The following is a 22,336-nucleotide window of genomic DNA, read 5'->3' on the forward strand; positions in this document are numbered from 1 at the left end:
TCTAGATAGAGTACTATTACCCTAGTACTATTTGTGCGACGGTAGAGACCAGTAAGGAAATAAAGTTTTTCTTGTTCACGTCATTTTTTGATCCCTCTAGTCTTTGGCCTTGACTTGTGCATTCAAGGCCTAATTTAAAAACCCCTTATGTATAGATTTTTTATGAATATATTACACCCTTTTCTTATTCAATCTCTGTATGTCTCCTTTCATTTGTACCTTCATATATGTTAAGAATGTGTAAACAGTGGGGCAAAATAAAACCAAGGACCTTGATTTGTGCGGATTGAAAGCATTTATCAGAACGATGCTGCTTTTTGAAGAGCCGATATTGAGCATACCTTTATCACTTGGAGAACAATGTGCTGTGGATGATTTTGACAGGTGGTAATGGAGGTTACTCTTGAAATTGAAAATGGTATGCATCAATATTGGGTGTCACTCCTCAGGTGGGAAAAAGATCTCTTTATCAAGGAAAAGGAACTTTGGGATGCAGCTTAAGGGAGGATTGACAAGAGCGGGGCTTATGCTTGTGGCCCCCTTTCTCATCTTTACCCTGCATCAATTTCATCACCCCTGCTCTTGTCACCCCTCGGGTCTCTTTATCAGGTAAAAGGAACTTTGGGCTGCAGCTTAAGGGAGGATTGACAAGAGTGGGGCTTAAGCTTGGCCCCTTTGTCATCTTACCTTGCAGAATTGAGAATCTTCCCTTCTAGAGAGAATCCTTACACATCTCACCTACGTTCAGAATTGACAGATGTAGCTGGGCTACAATATCATTCTACACGGAAAGACAGTTACAGTTGGTCATGGGTTCAAACTTGGTGGACTTGAGACGTGGCAGGAGTGGTGGGTTAGAGGACACCGTGGCCAGTTCTTCTCCGCCACAATTAGGGGGTAGGTGCAGCTGGATAGTTAGAGATACTTGATGTTATCTGTTGGTTATCCTTTTGGGGTTGTATATATTCTCACATTTGCTTTAGTTTGATACACTGTTTTAGATGGTTTATGAGTCTTGAGTCTAGCGTCGATTCGAGTCTACATCACCCTCCCTGCACATCTTGATCCTCGACACTCCCATTGTACCCGTGGGTTCTGGGCTTGGAGCAGAGAGTGCGTTGCCGTGCCAGAGTTAATACTGGTCCATTTGAGTTAGTCGAGTCCCATGCTATTCAGGTTCTACAGTTGAGTCTGCTGTTCTATTGAGTTACTTGTTGCTATATTGTTCATCGTCTGCCGTGTTTTCGTTCTGTTGGAGTGAGGTTTCTTGCACATTGCACTAAGGAGCACCCACAGTAGAGAGCACGACACATTACTCCTGCTACAAGTGCTCTCATTTTTGGCACGCACGGTGGGACCTCAACTGAAGTTTCACTCCATTGTGCCTACAGGTCAAGGAGCTAGCTCGTTTAAGCTATCGCCTGTGTGTTGGTCTGCTAGTCTGGACTAGAGTAGTCCAGCTTGATCTGCCAAGTTCAGTTCTAGACCAGCTGGTCTAGTCTCTCGTACTGGTCTAGTCACTCGTCTTGGTCTAGTTAGTCACCCTGGTCTAGTCCCTCGTCCTAGTCTAGTCGCTAGTCCTGGTCTAGTCCCTCGTCCTGGTCTAGTCACTCGTCTAGGTCACTTATACTGGTCTAGTGGAGTCTGGACTAGCTAAGTAAAAGTTTTAGTGCCCCAAGCTTGGGTGGGTTTCTGATTACTGCATGAGATATACGAGGCAGTCCAAAGATTGACAAAGTCCATTACTGAGTCCTCTGAAGTACTACCATCGAAAGCGCCGACCCTTTGTGCCGAGTAGAAGTCCACCAGCCCCATTACCCCTACCTTCCCACGTGGCTACCTCCACTCCCTCAAACAGTTCTTCACCTCCCAGGTCACCTTCCCCAGTCCGGTTCTCACCCCTTGTGCGACAGCAAGCTCTTGAACAAGCTCCTGAATAGGCAGCCATGGAGGAGCTCACCAGCGTCCTGGCTGAGGTGAATATGAAGTTTTCGACTTTCAGAGGACTCTCCACAGAGGATGTAGACGACCATGCTAGGAGATTTATCTCCCTCTGTAAGGGTCGTGGGTGTAGCAGGGCTACAGTGTCACGAGCATGGAACAGGCCGTTAGTCACAGTTGACATTGGACGGTCGGTGACTGCGACAGGTGGCAGGGATACGGGTGGTGGTCCAGTCGACACCATGGCCAGCGCACCACCTCATAGTTCAGAGATAGACTTAGCTGGAGTGGATATTTTGCAGTCGTTGGTGGCTCTTCATGTTGTATATATCCGTAGCTGTTTGGGTTTATCATTATCTCTTTTTGTGTGGTCCGGGATTTAGTGTCCATTATCTTCAGTACACACAGCACGTATGCACCATCCCTGCACAATTGAGCCTCGACACCCCCACTGTACCTGTGAGATCAGGGCTGGAGCTGAGTGAGCTGCCATGCCAAAGTCTGTATCGTTTCTTTGAGTTTGCCGATGTTCATGCTGTTCATGTTCAGGTTCTGTTGAGTCGTACTGTTGTTGCTCTGTTGTTCTTTGTCTTTTGTGTTCGCATTCTGTGGAGAGAGATATCACGCACATTGCACTGAGGAGCACCCACTATAGAGGGCACGACACATTATCTCCGCTACAGGTGCTCTCATTTTGGCGATCACGGTGGGACCTCAACTGAAGTTTCACTACACTGTGCCTATAGGTCGAGGAGCTAGCTCGTTTAAGCTCTCGCTTGTGTTTGTCTGGACTAGAGTAGTCCAGCTTGGTCGTCACTCGTCTTCATCTAAGTCTCTCGTCCTGGTCTAGTATTCTCTAGGCTGGGTCTAGTCCTTCCTCGTCCCTGGTTTAGCGAGGTGGTCTAGTCACTCACCGTGGTCTACTAGAGTCTAGACCAGTGTTCAACCAGTTAAAGGTCTTCTTGCCCAAAGCTTGGTTGGGTTTGTGGTCACTGCATGACACATACAAGGCGGTCATTAGAGTGTCAAAGTGCACTACTGAGCCCTCTGAAGTACTACAACAGAAGGCGTCAACCCTTGGTACCTAGTAGAAGGCCACCAACCTCATCACCCATACCTCCACATACGGCATCATCCATTCCTCCATCCGGTTCTACATCTTCCAGGTCACCTTCCCCAGTAAAGCCCTCTCCCATTTCGTTACAGCAAGCTCTTGAGCAACAGGCTCTTGAGCAAGAGGCCATGGAGGAGTTGACCAGTGGTTTGGCCAAGGTAAACATCAAGTTTCCTACTTTCAAGGGACTCTCCTCAGAAGATGCAAAGGACCATGCATGGAGATTTGTATCTCTCTATAGAGGTCGTGGTCTTAATAGAGAAGATGCTTATTTGGTGTTGTTTCCATCAACTTTGGATGGATTAGCAGACAAGTGGTACAGTCAGTTTGCAGAAAACCACTTTACTACTTGGGCTACATTAAGACAACAATTTTGTGAAGCTTTCAGAGTAGGCGATTTCCAAGAAAAGATTCTGGATGAGTTGGCCAACCTGCTGCTTCAGCCCAAAGAGACTTTTGCAGAACTCATGACCCGAACAAAGTCTCTGGTCGCCAAGCTTCCTCAGCCACCAGGTGAGTTCATGGTCAAGAAATGGGTAGAGAAGGCTCTTCCAAAGACTTCTCAGCAAAAACTCAGAGAGAATCTCCGACCTGATTCCACCTTGGAGGAGTTTTTTGCGGTTGCTACTAGGATAGAGGGGGCAAGGAAGCTGTTTATCGACTCTCTCAGGTAGAGACTACCTCTGTACTCTTGGGGAGTCCATCTGACCCTTTGACTTCTTTACATAGTGAACTTGAAGCCCTAAAACTTCAACGCGCTCTTCAAGAGGAGAAATCAATCTCTCTTAGATAGGAGAAGCCCCTACATCACGAGGCTTTGGATCAAATCAAGAGAGAGCTAGAAGAGCTTCGGTCTCAGCAGCAGACTAAGGCTATAGTATGGTGCAGCTCGTGTCGCTCTCCAAGAGACCCTCCACAAGACTATCCCCTTCGTGCTTATTGCCACTTCTACGAAAAGTATGGGCATGAAGACAAGGATTGCTACTATATCAAGGGATTGCGGCAAATACAACAAAGTCTAGGTCCTTCTCTCCAACAAGGGTTAGCACCAACATCCAATATGGTTTCCCCCTATGGCCATCCAAATTACATGTCACCTTTGCTCAATAACCCTACTGTCAAGGTATATCAAGTACGTTTCCGTCTCAAAAAATTTATACCCATGCTCCTTCAGCCCCTCCGACCTTCTACACCTCAGCCTCCAACTCCATGCAGCAACAAGAGCAGAGACCACCTCGTCCCCCGTTTCGTCCATCAAATCGGCCCATCTTATGCTACAGATGTGGAGAAAATGGGCATTACCAAAGAAAGTGTCCTTTACCTGAAGGGTCTCCTCCTTGCGGACATTGTCCGGAGTCTAAGGACCACTACAGTAAGGATTGTCCCAAGCAAAGGGCATCCTTATCTTCAGTCCCAACTCAGAACCAACAAGAATTCACATTTCCGAAGATTAATCTGATCGCAATGAACACCATCCCTCAGCCATCACCTGCTACTCATACGGTTAGGCCACAAGTGGGGGAGCCCGCTGGCGTCCTCACTCAGACACAAAGAGCAGCTCTTGGTCTCAGCTTGCCAACAGGTCCATCTTGTCCATCTCCACTTCCACAACTGGATCCAACTGAAGAGCCCTTCATTGGTGCTAAGAGCAGGCCCGTCTCTATGCTATCAGACATTGATGGAGCCTTCTTGGTAGCAGTGGCTAACTTGAAACAGGTCAGAGTTCCACAGGAAGCCCAGATTCAAGGAGCTAAGTCCACAGTGGAAGCAATCTTGAAGAACACCTTTCAACAAGTGTCCCTTTATGATATGCTCCGGCTAGATGCAACCCTCAAAAGTGACACCCTCTCAGTCATTCAGTCTCTGTACCCGGGTGCAGGGCCTAGTGGCAGACACCTCCCTGTATAGCCCTCAAAGTCTTCATGATTTCTTATCCAGTTGCTCCCCTCCCCCACTACAAAAGTCCTCGTCTCATTGTATCTATTCTTGGACATCAATTCTCAGGCATCATAGTGGATGGTGGATCCATGATCAATCTGATGCCAGAGTTTACTATGTTGGCTTTAGGTCTACAGCCTACCCGCCCTGCTCCATTCACTGTTACATTGGCTAACTAGAGAACAGTCTATCGAGTGGGCATAGTAGACAAGGTGCCTCTAAAGGTACAAGACTTCACCTTTAGCTTGGATTTTGTGGTGGTCAGTCTTCCCCAAGTGGAGGGAGGATTTCCTTTGCTTAGTGGTAGACCATGGTTGCGGCATACTAAGGCACTTCATGATTGGGGAAACGACGCCATGTGGATACATACTCCTGGCTCCCCCATGCAACGAATTCGACTCAAAGGAGGTATGGATCCAGTAGTCCATCACAGCTCGTTGTCAGTACAGTCCAACCCCGACCCCGAGCAGCCTATCCCACCTGACGGATCTAACAAAGACCTGCTGCAGTGGTTGGAAGCTACCACATCGATGTCGTGCTATGTGGTCTCTATTCAAGCCTCACATGTGCGTGTGAATACACTCTCTCTCCCGGCTCCTCAGGCTGACACCAGTGACCTAAGTCCTACAGAAAAAAGTGTGCCAATCAAAGAAGCAAGTGTGGTATTTTTTTCGATCAAAAAAGCTTAAAACCGCTCGCTGCTACTGCTTCGCACGCCATCGCTCCCCCTCCCCCCTCCCAGCGTTGCCCGCTGTCTCCCCCTCCCGCTGTCCTTACTGCCTCGCTACCTGCCTGACAGCGCTGCTTGCCCCCATGCTGCCTGCCCGCCTTTGCCGCCCCCTGCCTGCCCGCTGCCTGCCTGCCACTGCCGCCCCCATCACCCCCTCCTGTTTGTCGCGAGCGCTCCCACTCGCCCCAGCCCGCTGGCCCCCCCTCCCCCCCGGTCCGTCTGCCTGCTCGCCTAGGTTTCACCCTGACAGCCCTGCAATTCGGCTCATTCAGCTTTGTTTCAATTCTTGGGGTGGTGCTTTCTGCGCCGGATTACAGCATCCTCCTGTCGACATCTTCTTACGACACAGCAGTAGACACAGATGGAGGCTCCAGCTTCGCCACAGAGGGACTCACCAGAAGCCCCCTCGCCCAACCCCGCTGAGCCCACCATTCGACTTGCTCTCTCACCGACAGAGCAAGCGAGCCTTACTGCAGAGGTAGAGCGATTGCAGGCGACTTCCGTCATCTACAAGATTCTCGGCACCCGACCTAGCAGAGGAGAGCTGCGAGACCTTCTCCAGGCCCGCCTTCTCGAAGAGGTGGGCAAGATCTTGGATGTCCAGATTCTCGGACGGGGTTACTATCAGATCGAGTTTGAGACCTCCGAGATGGCATCCAAGGTCATAGCTATGAGTCCACTGGCCATCTGAGCATCACGCACCCACTTTCGACAGTGGCGACATGGGTTTGACCCAGCTTCGGATGTTCTAGTAGAGGAGGCAGACATCCCCATCTCAGTCTGCTTTTCGAGTTTACGGAAGGAGTACTTACCACTTCTTTCTAGGATTGGCTCCGCCATTGGGACTGTCCTGGAGACACCTCGTACGGCAGTATCAGTAGCTTCCAAGGCAGCAGGCATCCCCTCAATTCAAGTTTTAGTCAGAGATACCCACACGCTCCTGAAAGTTATCCTTCTACCTCGGGTGAGTGGGGGTTGGTTTAGACAGAGTGTGGAGTACTCGGGCCTCTCGAACCAATGCTTCATTTGTCGACAGATGGGCCATCTAGCGAACGCCTGTCCACAGAGGAGGCCGCGACCTGCACCACAGCCTCAGCCACAGTCAGCGGCACAACGCACACATGCAGAGCCACCCTCCGAGCCTGGGGCTCCAACGGAAGAGGGGTGGCAGTAGGCCCGTGGCCGACGACGCCAGGGGCCACAACGTCAAACTGGGACTCAGAGTGGCCCTGAGGTGCCTACTCAGCAGTAGTGGGTTCCCACGGGGAACCACTCTCTTGAGCGGGAGGAGATCCCTGCGCCAGCCCCCACCTCCGCTTCACCCTCGACAGCCGCTCCCCCCTCAGAGTTCCCCTCTTCTTCCTCATCCTCCCTCCCCGCCTTCTACTCTCGTCGCTTCTCCACCTCGCCCCTCTATCTCTGTCGCCCCATCCCGCCCCTCTTCTCCTCTGCTCCCCCCAGCTCCTTCTCCCCCCCCTCCTGCTCCAGTTTCACAGTCGACTCAGGAGACAGGTCCCTCTCCGGCGGCTAGGAGATCTCTTGGCAGCGCCTTTGCCACGAGTCGCCTAGCGAGAGAGGGTCAGCCCTTCTTGCGGCCCCCTTTGCAGATTCAGACATCTTCCCTTGCAGCTATCCCTCGTGGTCTGACGAGCATTGACATCCGATGCCGCTAGGACTTCTTTGACTACGGGTTCACTCGTTTTCTCCGCGATTTCGCAGCAGACCATGAGGCAGCCTGCTTCAAGGTCCATGTTTTGTTCCTAGCCGCTAGGGGGACAGAGGCCTTGGACTCAGCAGTTGGTTTCTCCTTCCCCCTCTGTGGTAGGGCCGAGACAGAGTGGTCCCTCGACTCAGTGGTGGGATGGTTGCATACACAAGTCCTAGAGTTCTCTCACCACATGGACTTACAAATATGCTGCAGACTTTGTGGCCATTGGCCAAGTTTGCGGTGACACCTCCAGACTCAACAGGATGTAGGCACATTGTGGTGTACTTCTTTGCTGATATGCAGTGTTTGCCTTGCTATGTATACATTCATGAGGACTCCTGGACAGAGGAGGTTGCTTTACGCACGGCTCGCTCTACTTGGACTTGGGCTTGGGCTAGGCACTCACTGCAGTCACGCCTATCTAGAGGACACTCGGATGCGAATTTCTCCCCATCCAAGCCGGCCTCGAAGATAGCCCGTCTTGCCACTGCGGTAGCATCTGTTCTCTGTAGCTCCCCATGAGGATCGTCTCATGGAACGTGTAGGGACTAGGTGGGCCCGAGTTTCAGCAACAGCGGGGCCGATTGCGTCAGGAGCTTCAGCGTTGCCTTGTGGGAGGAGAGATTGATCTCCTTATGCTTCAGGAGCACCATCTGTGTGAGAGCCGCATTCGGCGATGTGGTCAGATTTTGCGTGGACGATATGATACTTTTTGGTCAGCTACTTGTGGACCTGGAGGCATCCAGGGTGGGGTATGTATGACTATTGCGGACTCATTGCAGCAGGCCATTGTGGGCAGAGGGATTATTGTGCCAGGCAGGGCTCAGTGGATTACTATGCAGGTTCAGGGTGGCCTTGTGGGCTTCCTGAACATCTATGCACCCAATGTGGCGAGTGCTCGTGCAGAGTTTCTGTCACAGATTGTTGAGTCTTTGCCGCAGGCCGATCATTGGTGTATAGGAGGGGACTTCAACATGTTGGAGGACCCTTCTGACAGGATTGGTGGCAGCCATGCTACTGTGCATGGAGTCAAGTTGGCAGCTTGGGAGAGGTTGTGTATGACTTTGAGGGTCTCGGATACATGGCAGCACTCTGGTTTTGTGAGGCCCCCAGACAGTCTTGCCTTCACTAGATCGGACTGCAGAGTGAGAGGAGTGAATCTATCGCGGATAGATCGCTACTACACTAGTAACCACTTCAGTGACTTGCGGGGATCAGTGGGCATCCTGGCAGGGACATCCTTCTCGGACCATGCACCAGTGATCCTCACAGTGCCAGACAGGCAGAGGAGTGGGAGCACGATGCTTCGCATCCCAGAGAGGGTCTTGTTCGACTCAGCACTCAGAGAGAGGGTAGAGGCTCTCTGGACAGAGGGCATGGGAGCACGATGCTTCGCATCCCAGAGAGGATCTTGTTCGACTCAGCAGACAGAGTGGCCTCAGGCCTAGCTCAGCTTAGCCACTTTTTTCTTCAGGAGTCTCTGGCTCGCCGGGCTGCAGCGAGAGAGGCGGAGCAACGTCTCAGACGAGGCATTGCTTCACTACAGAGGATGCAGGAGCAGCATCCAGAAAGTCCATGGTTGGAGGAGCAGTTACGGTAGGCTCGACAGGAGCTTGCTAGCACAGAGAAGAGGCGTCATGAGTTTGCCTTTCATAGACAAGCATCTTAGTGGACTCAGGTGGGTGACAGAGTGACAAGTGCTTTTTTTGAGCTAGTGGGACCTCGGCACTTGCATGCCAAGGTTATTTAGTTGAGGAGGCCCGATGGGTCAGTTGCTTGTGAGCCCGAGGATATGCGTGCAGTTACTACTGACTTTTACTGTGAGTTACTCTCGGCTGAGCCTCAATCAGAGCGGCAGAATGCATGCAGGGAGCAGGTTTGGGCACAGATGCCATGTCTTATGACAAAGGAGATGCGCCAGAGGCTTGAGATGCCACTTCAGCTTGAGGAGTTGCACACGGCTCTTAGGGCCCTCCCTCGTGGTAGCTGTCCAGGTGAGGATGGGTTGACTCTCAGCTTTTTCTTCGATGCATGCATGGAGGAGGTTTGGGCACAGATGCCATGTCTTATGACAGAGGAGATGCGTCAGAGGCTTGAGATGCCACTTCAGCTTCAGGAGCTGCACACGGCTCTTAGGGCCCTCCCTCGTGGTAGCTGTCCAGGTGAGGATGGGTTGACTCCCAGCTTTTTCTTGGAGTACTGGGACCTGCTTGGCCCAGATCTTTGTAGTGCTTTTCAGTACATTTTGCACACAGGAGTGATGCCTGACAGCATGAGTGAGGGCCTGATCTACCTCATTCCCAAGGAGGGTGGCTCCTTGGATAAGATTCGACAGTGGCGCCCCATCACCATCCTCAACTCAGCCTACAAAATTCTTGCCAAGGCTCTGAGTTTGAGGATTCAGCCACTTTTGGAGAGCCTTATACATGGGACTCAGACAGGTTTTGTCAAGGAACGCAGTATCCTTGACAACATCTTTACTTTCTGGAAGACTTTTGCCCTGGCACGGCTCCGTGGTGAGGACCTTGTGATTCTTCTTCTCGATTTTGAGAAGGCATACAACAGAGTTGACTGGGACTTTCTAGAGAGCACTCTACGCAGGATGGGCTTCTCAGATGCTTGGATCAGAGGGGTGTCAGCTTTGTACAGACAGGCTCACAGTCAGGTGCTTTTGGTAGGAGGGAGAGGTGAGCGCTTCATGCTCACACGCTCGGTCAGACAGGGTTGTCCTCTTGCCCCCTTTCTCTTTCTGTTCTATGCGGAGGCGATGAGCAGATTTTTGGTGTCACAGCAGGTTGGTTTACGGGGCTTAGCACTCCCTATTCGGGGAGATGAGCTACTGGATGCTGAGTTTGACGATGACTGAGCCTTGTACTTAGATGGCCACGAGGCCAATCTTCACAGATGTGAGAAGGCTTTGGAGACCTTCTGTTGTGCATCGGGCGCACTGATCAACTGGAGAAAGACAGTGGCTTTCTTGGTTGGTAGTGCTCCTGTGCCAGATTGGATGTGAGGAGAGGGTTTTAGGTGGATTCCCCCAGGGACTGCAGTTCGGTACTTGGGTTGTCAGGTTGGTTTGGACTTGTCTCCCGAGCAGCAGATTGCTCCCCTTCTCCTGTCCATCAGGAGAAAGCTGTTACATTGGAGCTCAGCACGACTTTCGTTGGCTGGTAGAGTAGTAGTTGCCAACCAAGTGATGTTGGCCTTTATGTGGTACATCCCTTCCTGCTGGATCTTCTCGAGTTTTTGTATCAGCCAGGTAGAGAGGCTGATCAGGAACTTCCTTTGGTCAGGAGGTGACACTCAGATAGCCCGAGCCAAGGTGGCTTGGTCGGTCATGATGCTTCCTTGTTCTCTGGGAGGGCTTGGGATCACTAATCCAGCACAGCACAGCAGAGCCCTTCTTGGGAAGTTCATAGCCAGAGGACTTCTTCCAGGTGAGGAGCCCTGGAAGGAGTTCTTGCTGCAGAGGCTTCGTGCCAAGGTGCCTCAGTCAGGGAGGCCCTTGGCAACCTTCGACCAGATGGATCTTTACAGAGATGCACCGAGTTGGTTTGAGCAGGAGACTGGAGGACCGCTTCGCTGTGAGTTTGCTTCGATCTTGGGAGCTCTTACGGCGTGGCCTGGAGCAGAGACAGCCAACGTGCACGGAGGAGCGCCTACGGCAGCCCCTCCTCTGGAACCCCATGGTTAGCACTCAGAGAGGCCACTTGGTTGGTAGTCGGCCTCATGTTTCCTGGGGTCCCATGACAGCAGGTCGAGCGGGCTCTCTAGGTGACTGGCTAGAGTTCACAGGTTTATCAGAGGAGGTGCAGGGTTTGCAGCTAAGGGCATGAGAGGGGTGCAGAGCATGTGTCAGGACATCTCAGAGTCAATTCCAGTTGAGTGGCTCACGCGTCTCGAGCCAGTAGCACCCCGGTGGATGGGAGCCTTCACATGACTGGAGGTTCTCATTTCAATCAGGACCTGCTGAGACTGTCCCAGACCTGTTCTTCAAGCTTCAGGGTGGGGGACGATTACAGCGAGTTGCAGTAGAGGCCCCACAGGTAGCAGAGTGCTGTTTCCAGAGGATCCGAGTTGTGGGCATCTGTGGGAGGACTTGCGTCATAGACCCTGACCCAGCAGCTCTTGAGACTGGACACTGGAGGCTATGGGCTTGGGAGTGTTGTCCATTGGCACGAGTATAGTGGGATCCTGGTGAGTGGCTATGGAGGGACCCCTTCTCTTCTGCAGACCATCCAGGAGTCCCCTTCTTTCAGTACACTGTTCGGCTTTGACGTCATATACTTGCAGCACACAGAGAGGCCCGCCCCGTTGCAGCACGTCATTGGCAGGAGGAGGGCCTCACAGTCGAGTTCTTGGCAGCCTTTTGGCAGAGGCTGTGGGACTCCAGACAACCGAGGCCCGCCCCGTTGCAGCACGTCATTGGTAGGAGGAGGGCCTCACAGTCGAGTTCTTGGCAGCCTTTAGGCAGAGGCTGTGGGACTCCAGACAGCCGAGGCGCGTCACTTTGTTTCAGTGGGGCTGGTTGCACACAGAGCTACAGCAGTAGGGAGTTGGCTTGTGCATAGTGGTCTCTCGGCCGCATGTGCAGCCTATGAACTAGTTGGTGGAGAGTCAGCGTCATTGTCTTTGGGACTGTCCCTTGGCCTAGCAGGTGTGGCTACGAGTTCTTCGGCTGATGCCTACTCTCTCCACGGCTAGACAGTACACTTGGGGGGCAGCGGCTTGGTCCACTCTCACGGCTATCTTCCACCAACAGGATGATAGTGATACAAGGGGGGCGACCTACACTCCAGCCTGCTACAGAGCTCTCCACAGGAGTGGTGCAGTGAGAGAGAGGAGTGTTGGGAGCTCATCAGTGGCCTGACACTTTGGTTCATCTGGCAGGCCCGCTGTTTCCGCATTTTTGAGGCTCGCTGTGTGCCACGAGTAGAGATTGTTCGTGACTTTTGGCTAGAGCTGATCCATACTCTCAGAGGACAGCTTGAGGGACTACAGGGCAACTCTGACCGCATGCGGGAGCGCCGCAAGGCTTTCCTTCGACTTTGGAGCCCTGGGCCTTTCTACACCATTGTCCAAGGTGTGCTCAGATGGCACTACCGACCACCTGTGTGGCTCTTCCCTCCTCCCATCTCTTGATTTACCCTCATTGTATATATGTTGTTTTTTCATTGGGAGAGTCTCCCCATCATGTTTGGTGTAGCCCTCTCTTGCAGAGGTGGTTGTAGCCCTACGGGCAGTTTTCATTAACTAATAGAAGGATCTTTTTCTCGGAAAAAAAAAAAGAAGAAGCAAGTGTGTTAGTCCCTGATGACCATGATTCAAGTGTTCCTCTGATGGAAGTCGTCGGCCTTGGAACCTATAGCACATCACCGAATGGGAAAGAAATATCCTCTGCATGAGTTCGCCAACGTACCACCTCTTCCTTTAACCTTCCCCTGGTCTGATGCCCCTCCCACTCAAAAGCACTCTGTTGTGTCTGAAGACTTACCCTTCGAGGAACTTCCACCAGGAGGGTTACAAGAAGAGTATGTGGAGTTATGAAGCTTATGAAGATTCTAGGCTGAGAAGAATTATGCTCGCTACTGCTGCTCGCCCCCCCCTTGCTGCGCCATCGCTGCCCTCTCCCCCCCCCCCCCCCCCCAGCACGCTGCCCCTGCACTGCCCTTGCGCGCTAACCTCTCCCCCCCCCCCACCCGCTGCCCCCGCCCGCTGCCCCCCCCTGCTTTCGCGCTGCCCCAAAGGCTGCCCGCTGCCCTCCTCTCGCGTTGCCATCCCCACCCCATCCCCCCGCTCGCTGCGGCTTGTGCACCCGCACATTACCCGGCTGCCCACTTCGCCCTCGCCGTCCCCCCATCCCCCCCCCCCCGTCCTCTTTGCTCCCGAAGGTCTTCTGCACCTGGCTCGGCAACGCTTTCTCTTCGGACAAGTGCTTGGCGTACTCGTTCGCAGATTTTCTTCACCGCCCGCTTCTTCGACTCAGTAGTAGACACAGATGGAGGCTCCAGCTCCACCTCAGAGGGACTCGCCTGAAGCCCCCTCGCCCGACCCCGCTGAGCCCACCATTCGACTTGCTCTTACGCCGACAGAGCAAGCGAGCCTTGCCACAGAGGTAGAACGCTTGCAGGCGACTTCTGTCATCTGCAAGGTTCTCGGCACTCGTCCCAGCAGAGGAGAGCTGCGAGACCTTCTCCAGGCCCGCCTCCTCGCAGAGGTGGGCAAGATCTTGGATGTCCAGATTCTCGGACGGGGGTACTACCAGATTGAGTTCGAGACTTCCGAGATGGCCTCCAAGGTCATAGCTATGAGTCCATTGGCCATCCGAGCAGCACGCGCCCACTTTCGACAGTGGCGACATGGTTTTGACCCGTCTTCGGATGTGCTAGTAGAGGAGGCGGACATCCCCATCTCAGTCTGCTTTCCGGGTTTACGGAGGGAGTACCTTCCACTTCTCTCCAGGATTGGCTCCGCCATCGGAACTGTCCTGGAGACACCTCGTACGGCAACATCAGTAGCTGCCAAGGCGGCTGGCATCCCTTCAGTTCGAGTTTTGGTCAGAGATACCCACACGCTCCCGAAGGTCATCCTTCTGCCTCGGGTGAGTGGGGGTTGGTTTAGACAGAGTGTGGAGTACTCGGGTCTCCTGAACGAGTGTTTCATTTGCAGACAAATGGGCCACCTAGCGAAGGCCTGTCCACGGAGGAGACCACGACCCGCACCCCAGCCTCAGCCCCAGCCTGCCAAGGCTGGGCCGCAGCCACAGCCAGCGACACAGAGCACAGATTCAGCGCCACCCTCTGAGCCTGGGGCTCCAGCGGAGGAGGGGTGGCAGCAGGCCCATGGCCGTCGACGCCAGGGCCCACAGCGACAGCCTGGCACTCAGAGTGGCCCTCAGGTGCCTACTCAGCAGCAGTGGGTTCCCACGGGGAACCGTTTTGGTCCTCTTGAGCAGGAGGAGCCCCCTACGCCAGCCTCCACCTCCGCTTCACCCTCGCCAGCCGCTCCGCCTTCCGATCTCCCCTCCTCCTCCTCATGCCCTCCCCCGCCCTCTGCTACCGCTCACTCCCCACCTCGCCCCCCCCATGTCTCTGCCGCCCCACCTCGCCTCTCCTCTCCCCCGCCCCCCCCAGCCCCTTCTCCCCCTCCTCCTGCTTCAGTACCACAGTCGGCTCAGGAGACTGGACCCTTGCCGGCGGCCAGGAGATCTCTTGGCAGCGCCTTCGCCACGAGTCGCCTAGCGAGAGAGGGTCAGCCCTTCATGCGGCCCCCACTGCAGATTCAGACATCTTCTCTTGCAGCTATCCCTCGTTGTTTGACGAGCTTTGACCTCCGACGCCGCTAGGATTTCTTCGATTACGGGTTTACTCGTTTTCTTGGCGATTCCGCAGCAGACCACGAGGCAGCCTGCTTCAGAGTCCACGCTTTGTTCCTCGCCGCTAGGGGGACAGAGGCCTTGGACTCAGCAGTTGGTTTCTCCTTCCCCCTCTGTGGCAGGACTGTGACAGAGTGGTCCCTCGACTCAGTGGTGGGATGGTTGCGTACACAGGTTCTCGAGTTCTCTCACCACATGGGAGAACTTGGCGTTACAGATTTGCTGCAGACTTTGTGGCCACTGGCCAAGTTTGCGGTGACACCCCCAGATTGAGCAGGATGTAGACACATTGTGGTGTACTTTTTTGCTGATACGCAGTGTTTGCCTTGTTATGTATTCATTCATGAGGACTCCTGGACAGAGGAGGTTGCTTTACGCACGGCTCGCTCTACTTGGGCTTGGACCAGGCACTCACTGCAGTCTCGCCTATCTAGAGGACGCTCGGATGCGGATTACTCCCCATCCAAGCCTGCTTCGAAGATAGCTCGTCTTGCTGCTGCAGCAGCATCTGTTCTCTCTCGCTCCCCATGAGGATCGTCTCGTGGAACGTGCAGGGACTCGGTGGACCCCAGTTTCAGCGACAGCGGGGCCGATTGCGTCAGGAGCTTCAGCGATGCCTTGTGGGAGGAGAGATTGATCTCCTTATGCTTCAGGAGCACCATTTGTCTGAGAGCCGCATTCGGCGATGTGGTCAAATTTTGCGTGGACGTTATGATACCTTTTGGTCAGCTGCTTTTGGACCTGGAGGCATCCAGGGTGGGGTATGTATGACTATTGCGGACTCATTACAGCAGGCCATTGTGGGCAGAGGGATTATTGTACCCGGCAGGGCTCAGTGGATTACTATGCAGGTTCAGGGTAGCCTTGTGGGTTTCCTGAACATCTATGCGCCCAATGTGGCGAGTGCTCGTGCAGAGTTTTGGTCACAGATTGTTGAGTCTTTGCCACAGGTTGACTAGTGGTGTGTAGGAGGGGACTTCAACATGTTGGAGGACCCTTCTGACAGAATCGGAGGCAGCCATGCTACTTTGCATGGAGTCGAGTTAGCAGCTTGGGAGAGGTTTTGTATGACGTTGAGGGTCTCGGATACATGGCAGCATTCTGGCTTTGTGAGGCCTCCAGAGAGTCTTGCCTTCTCTAGATCGGACCGCAGAGTGGGAGGAGTGAATCTATCGCGCATAGATCGCTTCTACACTAGTGACCACTTCAGTGACTTGGGGGGATCAGTGGGCATCCTGGCAGGGACATCCTTCTCGGACCATGCACCAGTGATCCTCACAGTGGCAGACAGGCAGAGGAGTGGGAGCACGATGCTTCGCATCCCAGAGCGGGTCTTGTTGGACTCGGCACTCAGAGAGAGGATCGAGGCTCTATGGACAAAGGGCATGGACAGCCAGGCTCCACCTGCAGACAGAGTGGCCTCAGGCCTAGCTCAGCTCAGCCACTTCTTTCTCCAGGAGTCTTTGGCTCGTCGGGCTGCAGCGAGAGAGGAGGAGCAGCGTCTCAGACGAGGCATTGCTTCACTACAGAGGATGCAGGAGCAGCATCCAGACAGTCCATGGTTGGAGGAGCAGCTACAGCAGGCTCGACAGGAGCTTGCTTGCACAGAGGAGAGGCGCCATGAGTTTGCCTTCCACCGACAGGCATCTCAGTGGACTCAGGTGGGTGACAGAGTGACAGGTGTTTTTTTTGAGACAGTGGGACCTCGGCACTCGCATGCCAAGGTCAATCAGTTGAGGAGACCCGATGGGTCAGTTGTTTGCGAGCCAGAGGATATGCGTGCAGTTGCTACTGACTTTTACCGTGAACTTCTGTCGGCTGAGCCCGAGTCAGAGAGACAGGATGCATGCAGGGAGCTGGTTTGGGCACAGATGCCTTGTCTTGTGACTGAGGAGATGTGACAGAGGCTTGAGTTACCTCTTCAGCTTGAGGAGCTGCACACGGCTCTTAGGGCCCTCCCTCGTGGTAGCTGTCCAGGTGTGGATGGGCTGACTTTCAGCTTCTTCTTGGAGTACTGGGACCTGCTTGGCCCAGATCTTTGTAGTGCCTTTCAGTACATTCTGCACACAGGAGTGATGTCGGATAGCATGAGTGAGGGCCTGATTTACCTTATTCCCAAGGAGGGTGGCTCCTTGGATGAGATTCGACGGTGGCGCCCCATCACCATCCTCAACTCAGCCTACAAAATTCTTGCCAAGGCTTTGAGTTTGAGGATCCAGCCACTTTTGGAGAGCCTTATACAGGGGACTCAGACAGGTTTTGTCAAGGAACGCAGTATCCTTGACAACATCTTCACTTTTTGGGAGGCTTCTGCCCTTGCACGGCTCCGTGGGGAGGACCTTGTGATTCTTCTTCTCGATTTTGAAAAGGCATACGACAGAGTTGACTGGGACTTTCTAGAGGGCACGCTACGCAGGATGGGCTTCTCAGAGGCTTGGATCAGAGGGGTGTCAGCTTTGTACAGACAGGCCCACAGTCAGGTGCTTTTGGCAGGAGGTAGAGGTGAGCGCTTCATGCTCACACGATCGGTCAGACAGGGTTGTCCTCTTGCCCCCTTTCTCTTTCTGTTCTATGCGGAGGCAATGAGCAGATTTTTGGTGTCACAGCAAGTTGGTTTGAGGGGCTTAGCACTCCCTATACGGGGAGACGAGCTTCTGGACGCTGAGTTTGCCGACGACTCAGCCTTGTACTTAGAGGGCCAGGAGGCCAATTTACACAGATGTGGGCAGGCTTTGGAGACCTTCTGTTGTGCATCGGGCGCACTGATCAACTGGAGAAAGACAGTGGCTTTCTCAGTTGGTAGTGCTCCTATGCCAGATTGGTTGCCAGGAGAGGGTTTCAGGTGGATTCCTCCAGGGACTGCAGTTCGGTACTTGGGTTGTCAGGTTGGTTTGGATTTGTCCCACGAGCAGCAGATTGCTCCTCTTCTCCTGTCCATCAGGAGAAAGCTGTTACATTGGAGCTCAGCACGACTTTCGCTGGCTGGTAGAGTAGTAGTTGCCAACCAGGTGTTGTTGGCGACTATGTGGTACATCACTTCTTGCTGGATCTTCTCGAGTTCTTGCATCAACCAAGTAGAGAGGCTGATCAGGAACTTCCTTTGGTCTGGTCGCGACACTCAGATTGCCCGAGCCAAGGTGGCTAGGTCGGTCATCACACTTCATTGTTCTCAGGGAGGGCTTGGGATCATTGATCCAGCACAGCAGAGCAGAGCCCTTCTTGGGAAGTTCGTCGCCAGAGGACTTCTTCCAGGCGAGGAGCCCTGGAAGGAGTTCTTGTTGCAGAGGCTTTGTGCCAGGGTGCCTCAGGCAGGAGGCCCTTGGCAACCTTCGACCAGATGGATCTTTACAGAGTTGCGCCGAGTTGGTTTGAGCAGGAGACTGGAGGACCGATTCGCTGTGAGTTTGCTTCGGTCTTAAGAGCTATTGCGGCGTGGCCTAGAGCAGCGGCAGCCGACGTGCACGGAGGAGCGCCTACGGCAGCCCCTCGTCTGGAACCCCATGGTTAGCACTCAGAGAGGCCACTTGGTTGGGAGTAGGCCTCATGTTTCTTGGGGTCCCATGGCAGCAGGTCCAGCGCGCTCTCTAGGTGACTGGCTAGAGTTCACAGGTTTGTCAGAGGAGGTGCAGGTTGTCCAGCTACAGGGCATGAGAGGGGTTCAGAGCATGTGTCAGGACATCTCAGAGTCAGTTCCAGCTGATTGGCTCACGCCTCTCGAGCCAGTAGCACCCCGGTGGATGGGAGCCTTCACACGACTGGAGGTTCTCATTTCAGTCAGGGCTTGCTCAGAGACTGTCCCAGCCCTGTTCTTCGAGCTTCAGGGTGGGGGACGATTACAGAGAGTTGCAGTAGAGGCCCCGCAGGTAGCAGAGTGTTGTTTCCAGAGGATCAGAGTTGTGGGCATCTGTGGGAGGACTTGCGTCATAGACCCTGACCCAGCAGCTCTTGAGACAGGACACTGGAGGCTATGGGCTTGGGAGTGCTGTCCACTGGCACGAGTACAGTGGGATCCTGGTGAGTGGCTATGGAGGGACCCATTCTCTTCTGCCGACCGCCCAGGAGTCCCTTTCTTTCAGTACACTGTTCGGCTTGGACGTCATATACTTGCAGCACAGAGAGAGGCCCGCCCCGCTGCAGCACGTCATTGGCAGGAGGAGGGTCTCACAGTTGAGTTCTTGGCAGCTTTTTGGCAGAGGCTGTGGGACTCCAGACAGCCGAGGCGCGTCACCTTGTTCCAGTGGTTGGTTGCACACAGAGCCACAGCAGTAGGGAGCTGGCTTGTACATAGTGGTCTCTCGGCCGCATGCACAGCCTGTGACCAGTTGGTGGAGAGTCAGCGACACTGTCTTTGGGACTGTCCCTCGGCCCAGCAGGTGTGGCTACGAGTTCTTCGGCTGATGCTTGCCCTCTCCACGGCTCGACAGTACACTTGGGGGGCGGCGGCTTGGTCCACCCTCACGGGCCCGGCACTTCAGTTTGAGCTATCTTCCACCAGCAGGATGATAGTGATTCAGGGGGGTCGACCTACACTCCAGCCTGCTACAGACCTTACTCCACAGGAGTGGAGCAGTGAGAGAGCGGAGTGTTGGGAGCTCATCAGCGGCCTAGCTCTCTGGTTCATCTGGCGGGCCCGTTCTTTCCGCATCTTTGAGGCTCGCCTTGTACCACCAGCAGAGACTGTTCGTGACTTTTGGCTAGAGCTGATCCATACTCTCAGAGGAAAGCTTGAGGGACTACAGGGTAGCTCCGACCGCATGCGAGAGCGCCGCGAGGCTTTCCTTCGTCTCTGGCGCCCTGGGCCGTTTTACTCCATGGTCCAGGGGGTGCTCAGATGGCACTACTGTCCACCTGTGTGGCTTTTCCCTCCTCCCATCTCTTGATTTAGCCCCATTGTATATATGCTGTTTTTTCATTGGGAGAGTCTCCTCATCATGTTTGTTGTAGCCCTCTCTTGCAGAGGTGGATGTAGCCCTATGGGCAGCTTTCATTAACTAATAGAAGGATCTTTTTCTCGGAAAAAAAAAAAAGAGTATGTGGAGTTTCCGATTGATCAAACACCAGTCGATGATGTATCGAAGCTCCAAGAGGCAGCTCACTCTTCATCTTCTGAGGCGCCCTCTCCAGCTATACCTCCTGACTCGGTCAATGAAGTCAACCAGGGCGACCCTAACAACCCTTAGTACATCCTCTTGGCAGCTTGGTTATGGGAGCATCCCACGCTACTCGATCAGGTAGTCTCTTTTATGCACTCTTTTAAAGATTTTTTTGCTTGGTCCTACAAGGATTTAGAAGGAATCCCACCAGAAATGGGTGTCCATACTATCCCTCTGGTTGAAGGGGCTAAGCCTGTCAGAGGCCGAGCTTACAAGCTCAACCCGAAGTATGCATAAGCTCTCAAGTCAGAGCTATAAAAAATGCAAGAAGCAGGGATCATTGTACCTATGGAGCACTCTGAGTGGTTATCACCCATGGTGATAGCACCTAAGAAGTAGTCCAATAAAATCCGTGTGCGCGTAGATTGATGCGAAGTACTCTCATCTTGGCCAAAATCTTATAAATGGCAGGCATATGGGTAATAGGCCGCCAGTGGGAAAATTACTCGTAGAGTTTGCTTTTAGGTGGCAATACAAGAAGACCCTCTTTCCACGATCCTGGCAGATGCTGTGTGTCCCATGTGGCATTCATCATGAGAAGAAGAGGCTCCTTGAGAGAATCCCAGACAGAGATGAAGAATTCAACTGAGAGACCATCCCAGCCAGGTGAACGCCATCTACCAAGAGCAAGCAAGGCTAAGTGTAACTCATCTTTCATAAATGCTGCTGCAAGACGATTAGGAGCCTCTGGTGAAAGGATTTTTTGCGCACACACACACACACACACACTCTTTTTTGGGGTTAACACGCACATAGACACACTTGTTTTTTAGTAGCATTACATAGTATTTGTCAAAAACCTCCCGGTAAAGAAAAACCAACAATGACAGTAATATGCAAAGACATCTGCAAAAGGCCTCAAAGACATATGAAACGAGAAAATTTACATTATTGTCATATAATCCAAATATCCACTATAGAAAATACAAAAGACAAAGCTAACAAGTGATTAAATAAATAAGTGAACCAATAGAGCCAGGTGGCCCGCTATCTCCCAAAGCCTGATCTCTTCAGTCGGCTGCCACTATAAGTATCATCACACAAATCTCGCATGGGCCGCTGCATCATGGCATCATAGGTGCCGAATTGGGGTTGGGGCATGCCTCTTCCAAAACCTTTCCATATAAACTAGATTGATGGTCAAGTGCATGTAGCAGGGCTACAGTGTCACTTAACAGGACAGGCAATTGGACAGTTAGCTACAGTTGGTCTGGTTCACACTGGACGGACCGTTTGGGCTGGAAGTGACACGTGGCAGGGTACCTACGGTGGTCTAGTGGACATCGTGGCCAGGCCACCACCACCACTCAGTTTAGAGATAGGCTTAGCTGGCTGGACATTTATTGGCCGTTGGTGGCTCCTATGGTTGTACATATGAGTAGTTGTTTTGGGCAGTTCTAGGAGCTTGTACGTAGTCGTCTAGAGAGAGTCTTACACAGAGCACTGCTTCACCATCCCGGCACATCTGAGCCTCGACACCCCATTGTACCTGTGGGTCCTGGGCTGGAGCTGAGTGTGCTGCCACGCCAGAGTCTGTACATGGTTCTTTGAGCTAGTCGAGTCCACATGTTCTGGTCCACTGTTGTGTCTCTGTTGTTATCCATTGTTTCTGTGTTTCATTCTGTTTGAGAGAGTTTCCATTCGTTTGAGTGAGATTGTCACGCACATTGCACTGAGGGGCACCCACATTGTAGAGAGCACGACACATTATCCGCGCTACAGGTGCTCTCATTTTGGCGATCACGGTGGGACCTCAACTGAAGTCTCACTCTGTTGAGTAGCTGGTTTCTTCGCTTCGCCTGTGCAACCTAGCTGGTCTAGTCTCTTGACAGCTTAACCTAGCTGGTCTAGTCTTTTGCCTTGTTGGTCTGGTCCTCTCTCGCCCTGGTCCACCTAGTGCTAGTCCTGGTCTGGTTCTTCTCGTCCCTGGTCTAGTCCTTCCTCGTGCTGGTCTAGGCCAGGTGGTCTAGTCACTCGCCCTGGTCTAGTAGAGTCTAGACCAATGTTCAGCCAAGTGAAGGTTGTCTTGCCCAAGTGAAGGTCTTCTTGCCCAAAGCTTGGTGGGGTTGGCGGTTACTGCATGACACATACAAGGTCTTTGGAGCGTCAAAGTGCACTACTGAGTCCTCTGAAGTACTACCACAGATGGCGTCAACCCTTGGTGCCTAGTAGAAGCATATTAACCCCATCACCCATACCTACTCATACTGCTACCTCCATTCCTTTGACCGGCTCTACATCCTCCAGGTCACCTTCTCCGGTAAGGCTCTCCCCCATTTTGTTACAGCAAGCTAGTGAGCAATAGACTCAAAAGCAAGAAGCCATGGAGGAACTCACAAGTGTTCTGGCAAAGGTGAACATCAAGTTCCCTACCTTT

General features: G+C 53.1%; 1 protein-coding gene across 2 annotated transcripts in view; it reads left to right on the top strand.

Moving 5' to 3' along the window:
• Positions 1 to 22,336, top strand: part of LOC147446894 (callose synthase 10-like) — a 260,133-nt gene that overhangs the window by 153,997 nt on the left and 83,800 nt on the right. The gene's annotated exons all lie outside the window — the stretch shown is intronic.

The sequence above is a fragment of the Adiantum capillus-veneris genome, chromosome 11 (assembly GCF_014529385.1).
Source record: "Adiantum capillus-veneris isolate H3 chromosome 11, ASM1452938v2, whole genome shotgun sequence".
Lineage (NCBI taxonomy): Eukaryota > Viridiplantae > Streptophyta > Polypodiopsida > Polypodiales > Pteridaceae > Adiantum > Adiantum capillus-veneris.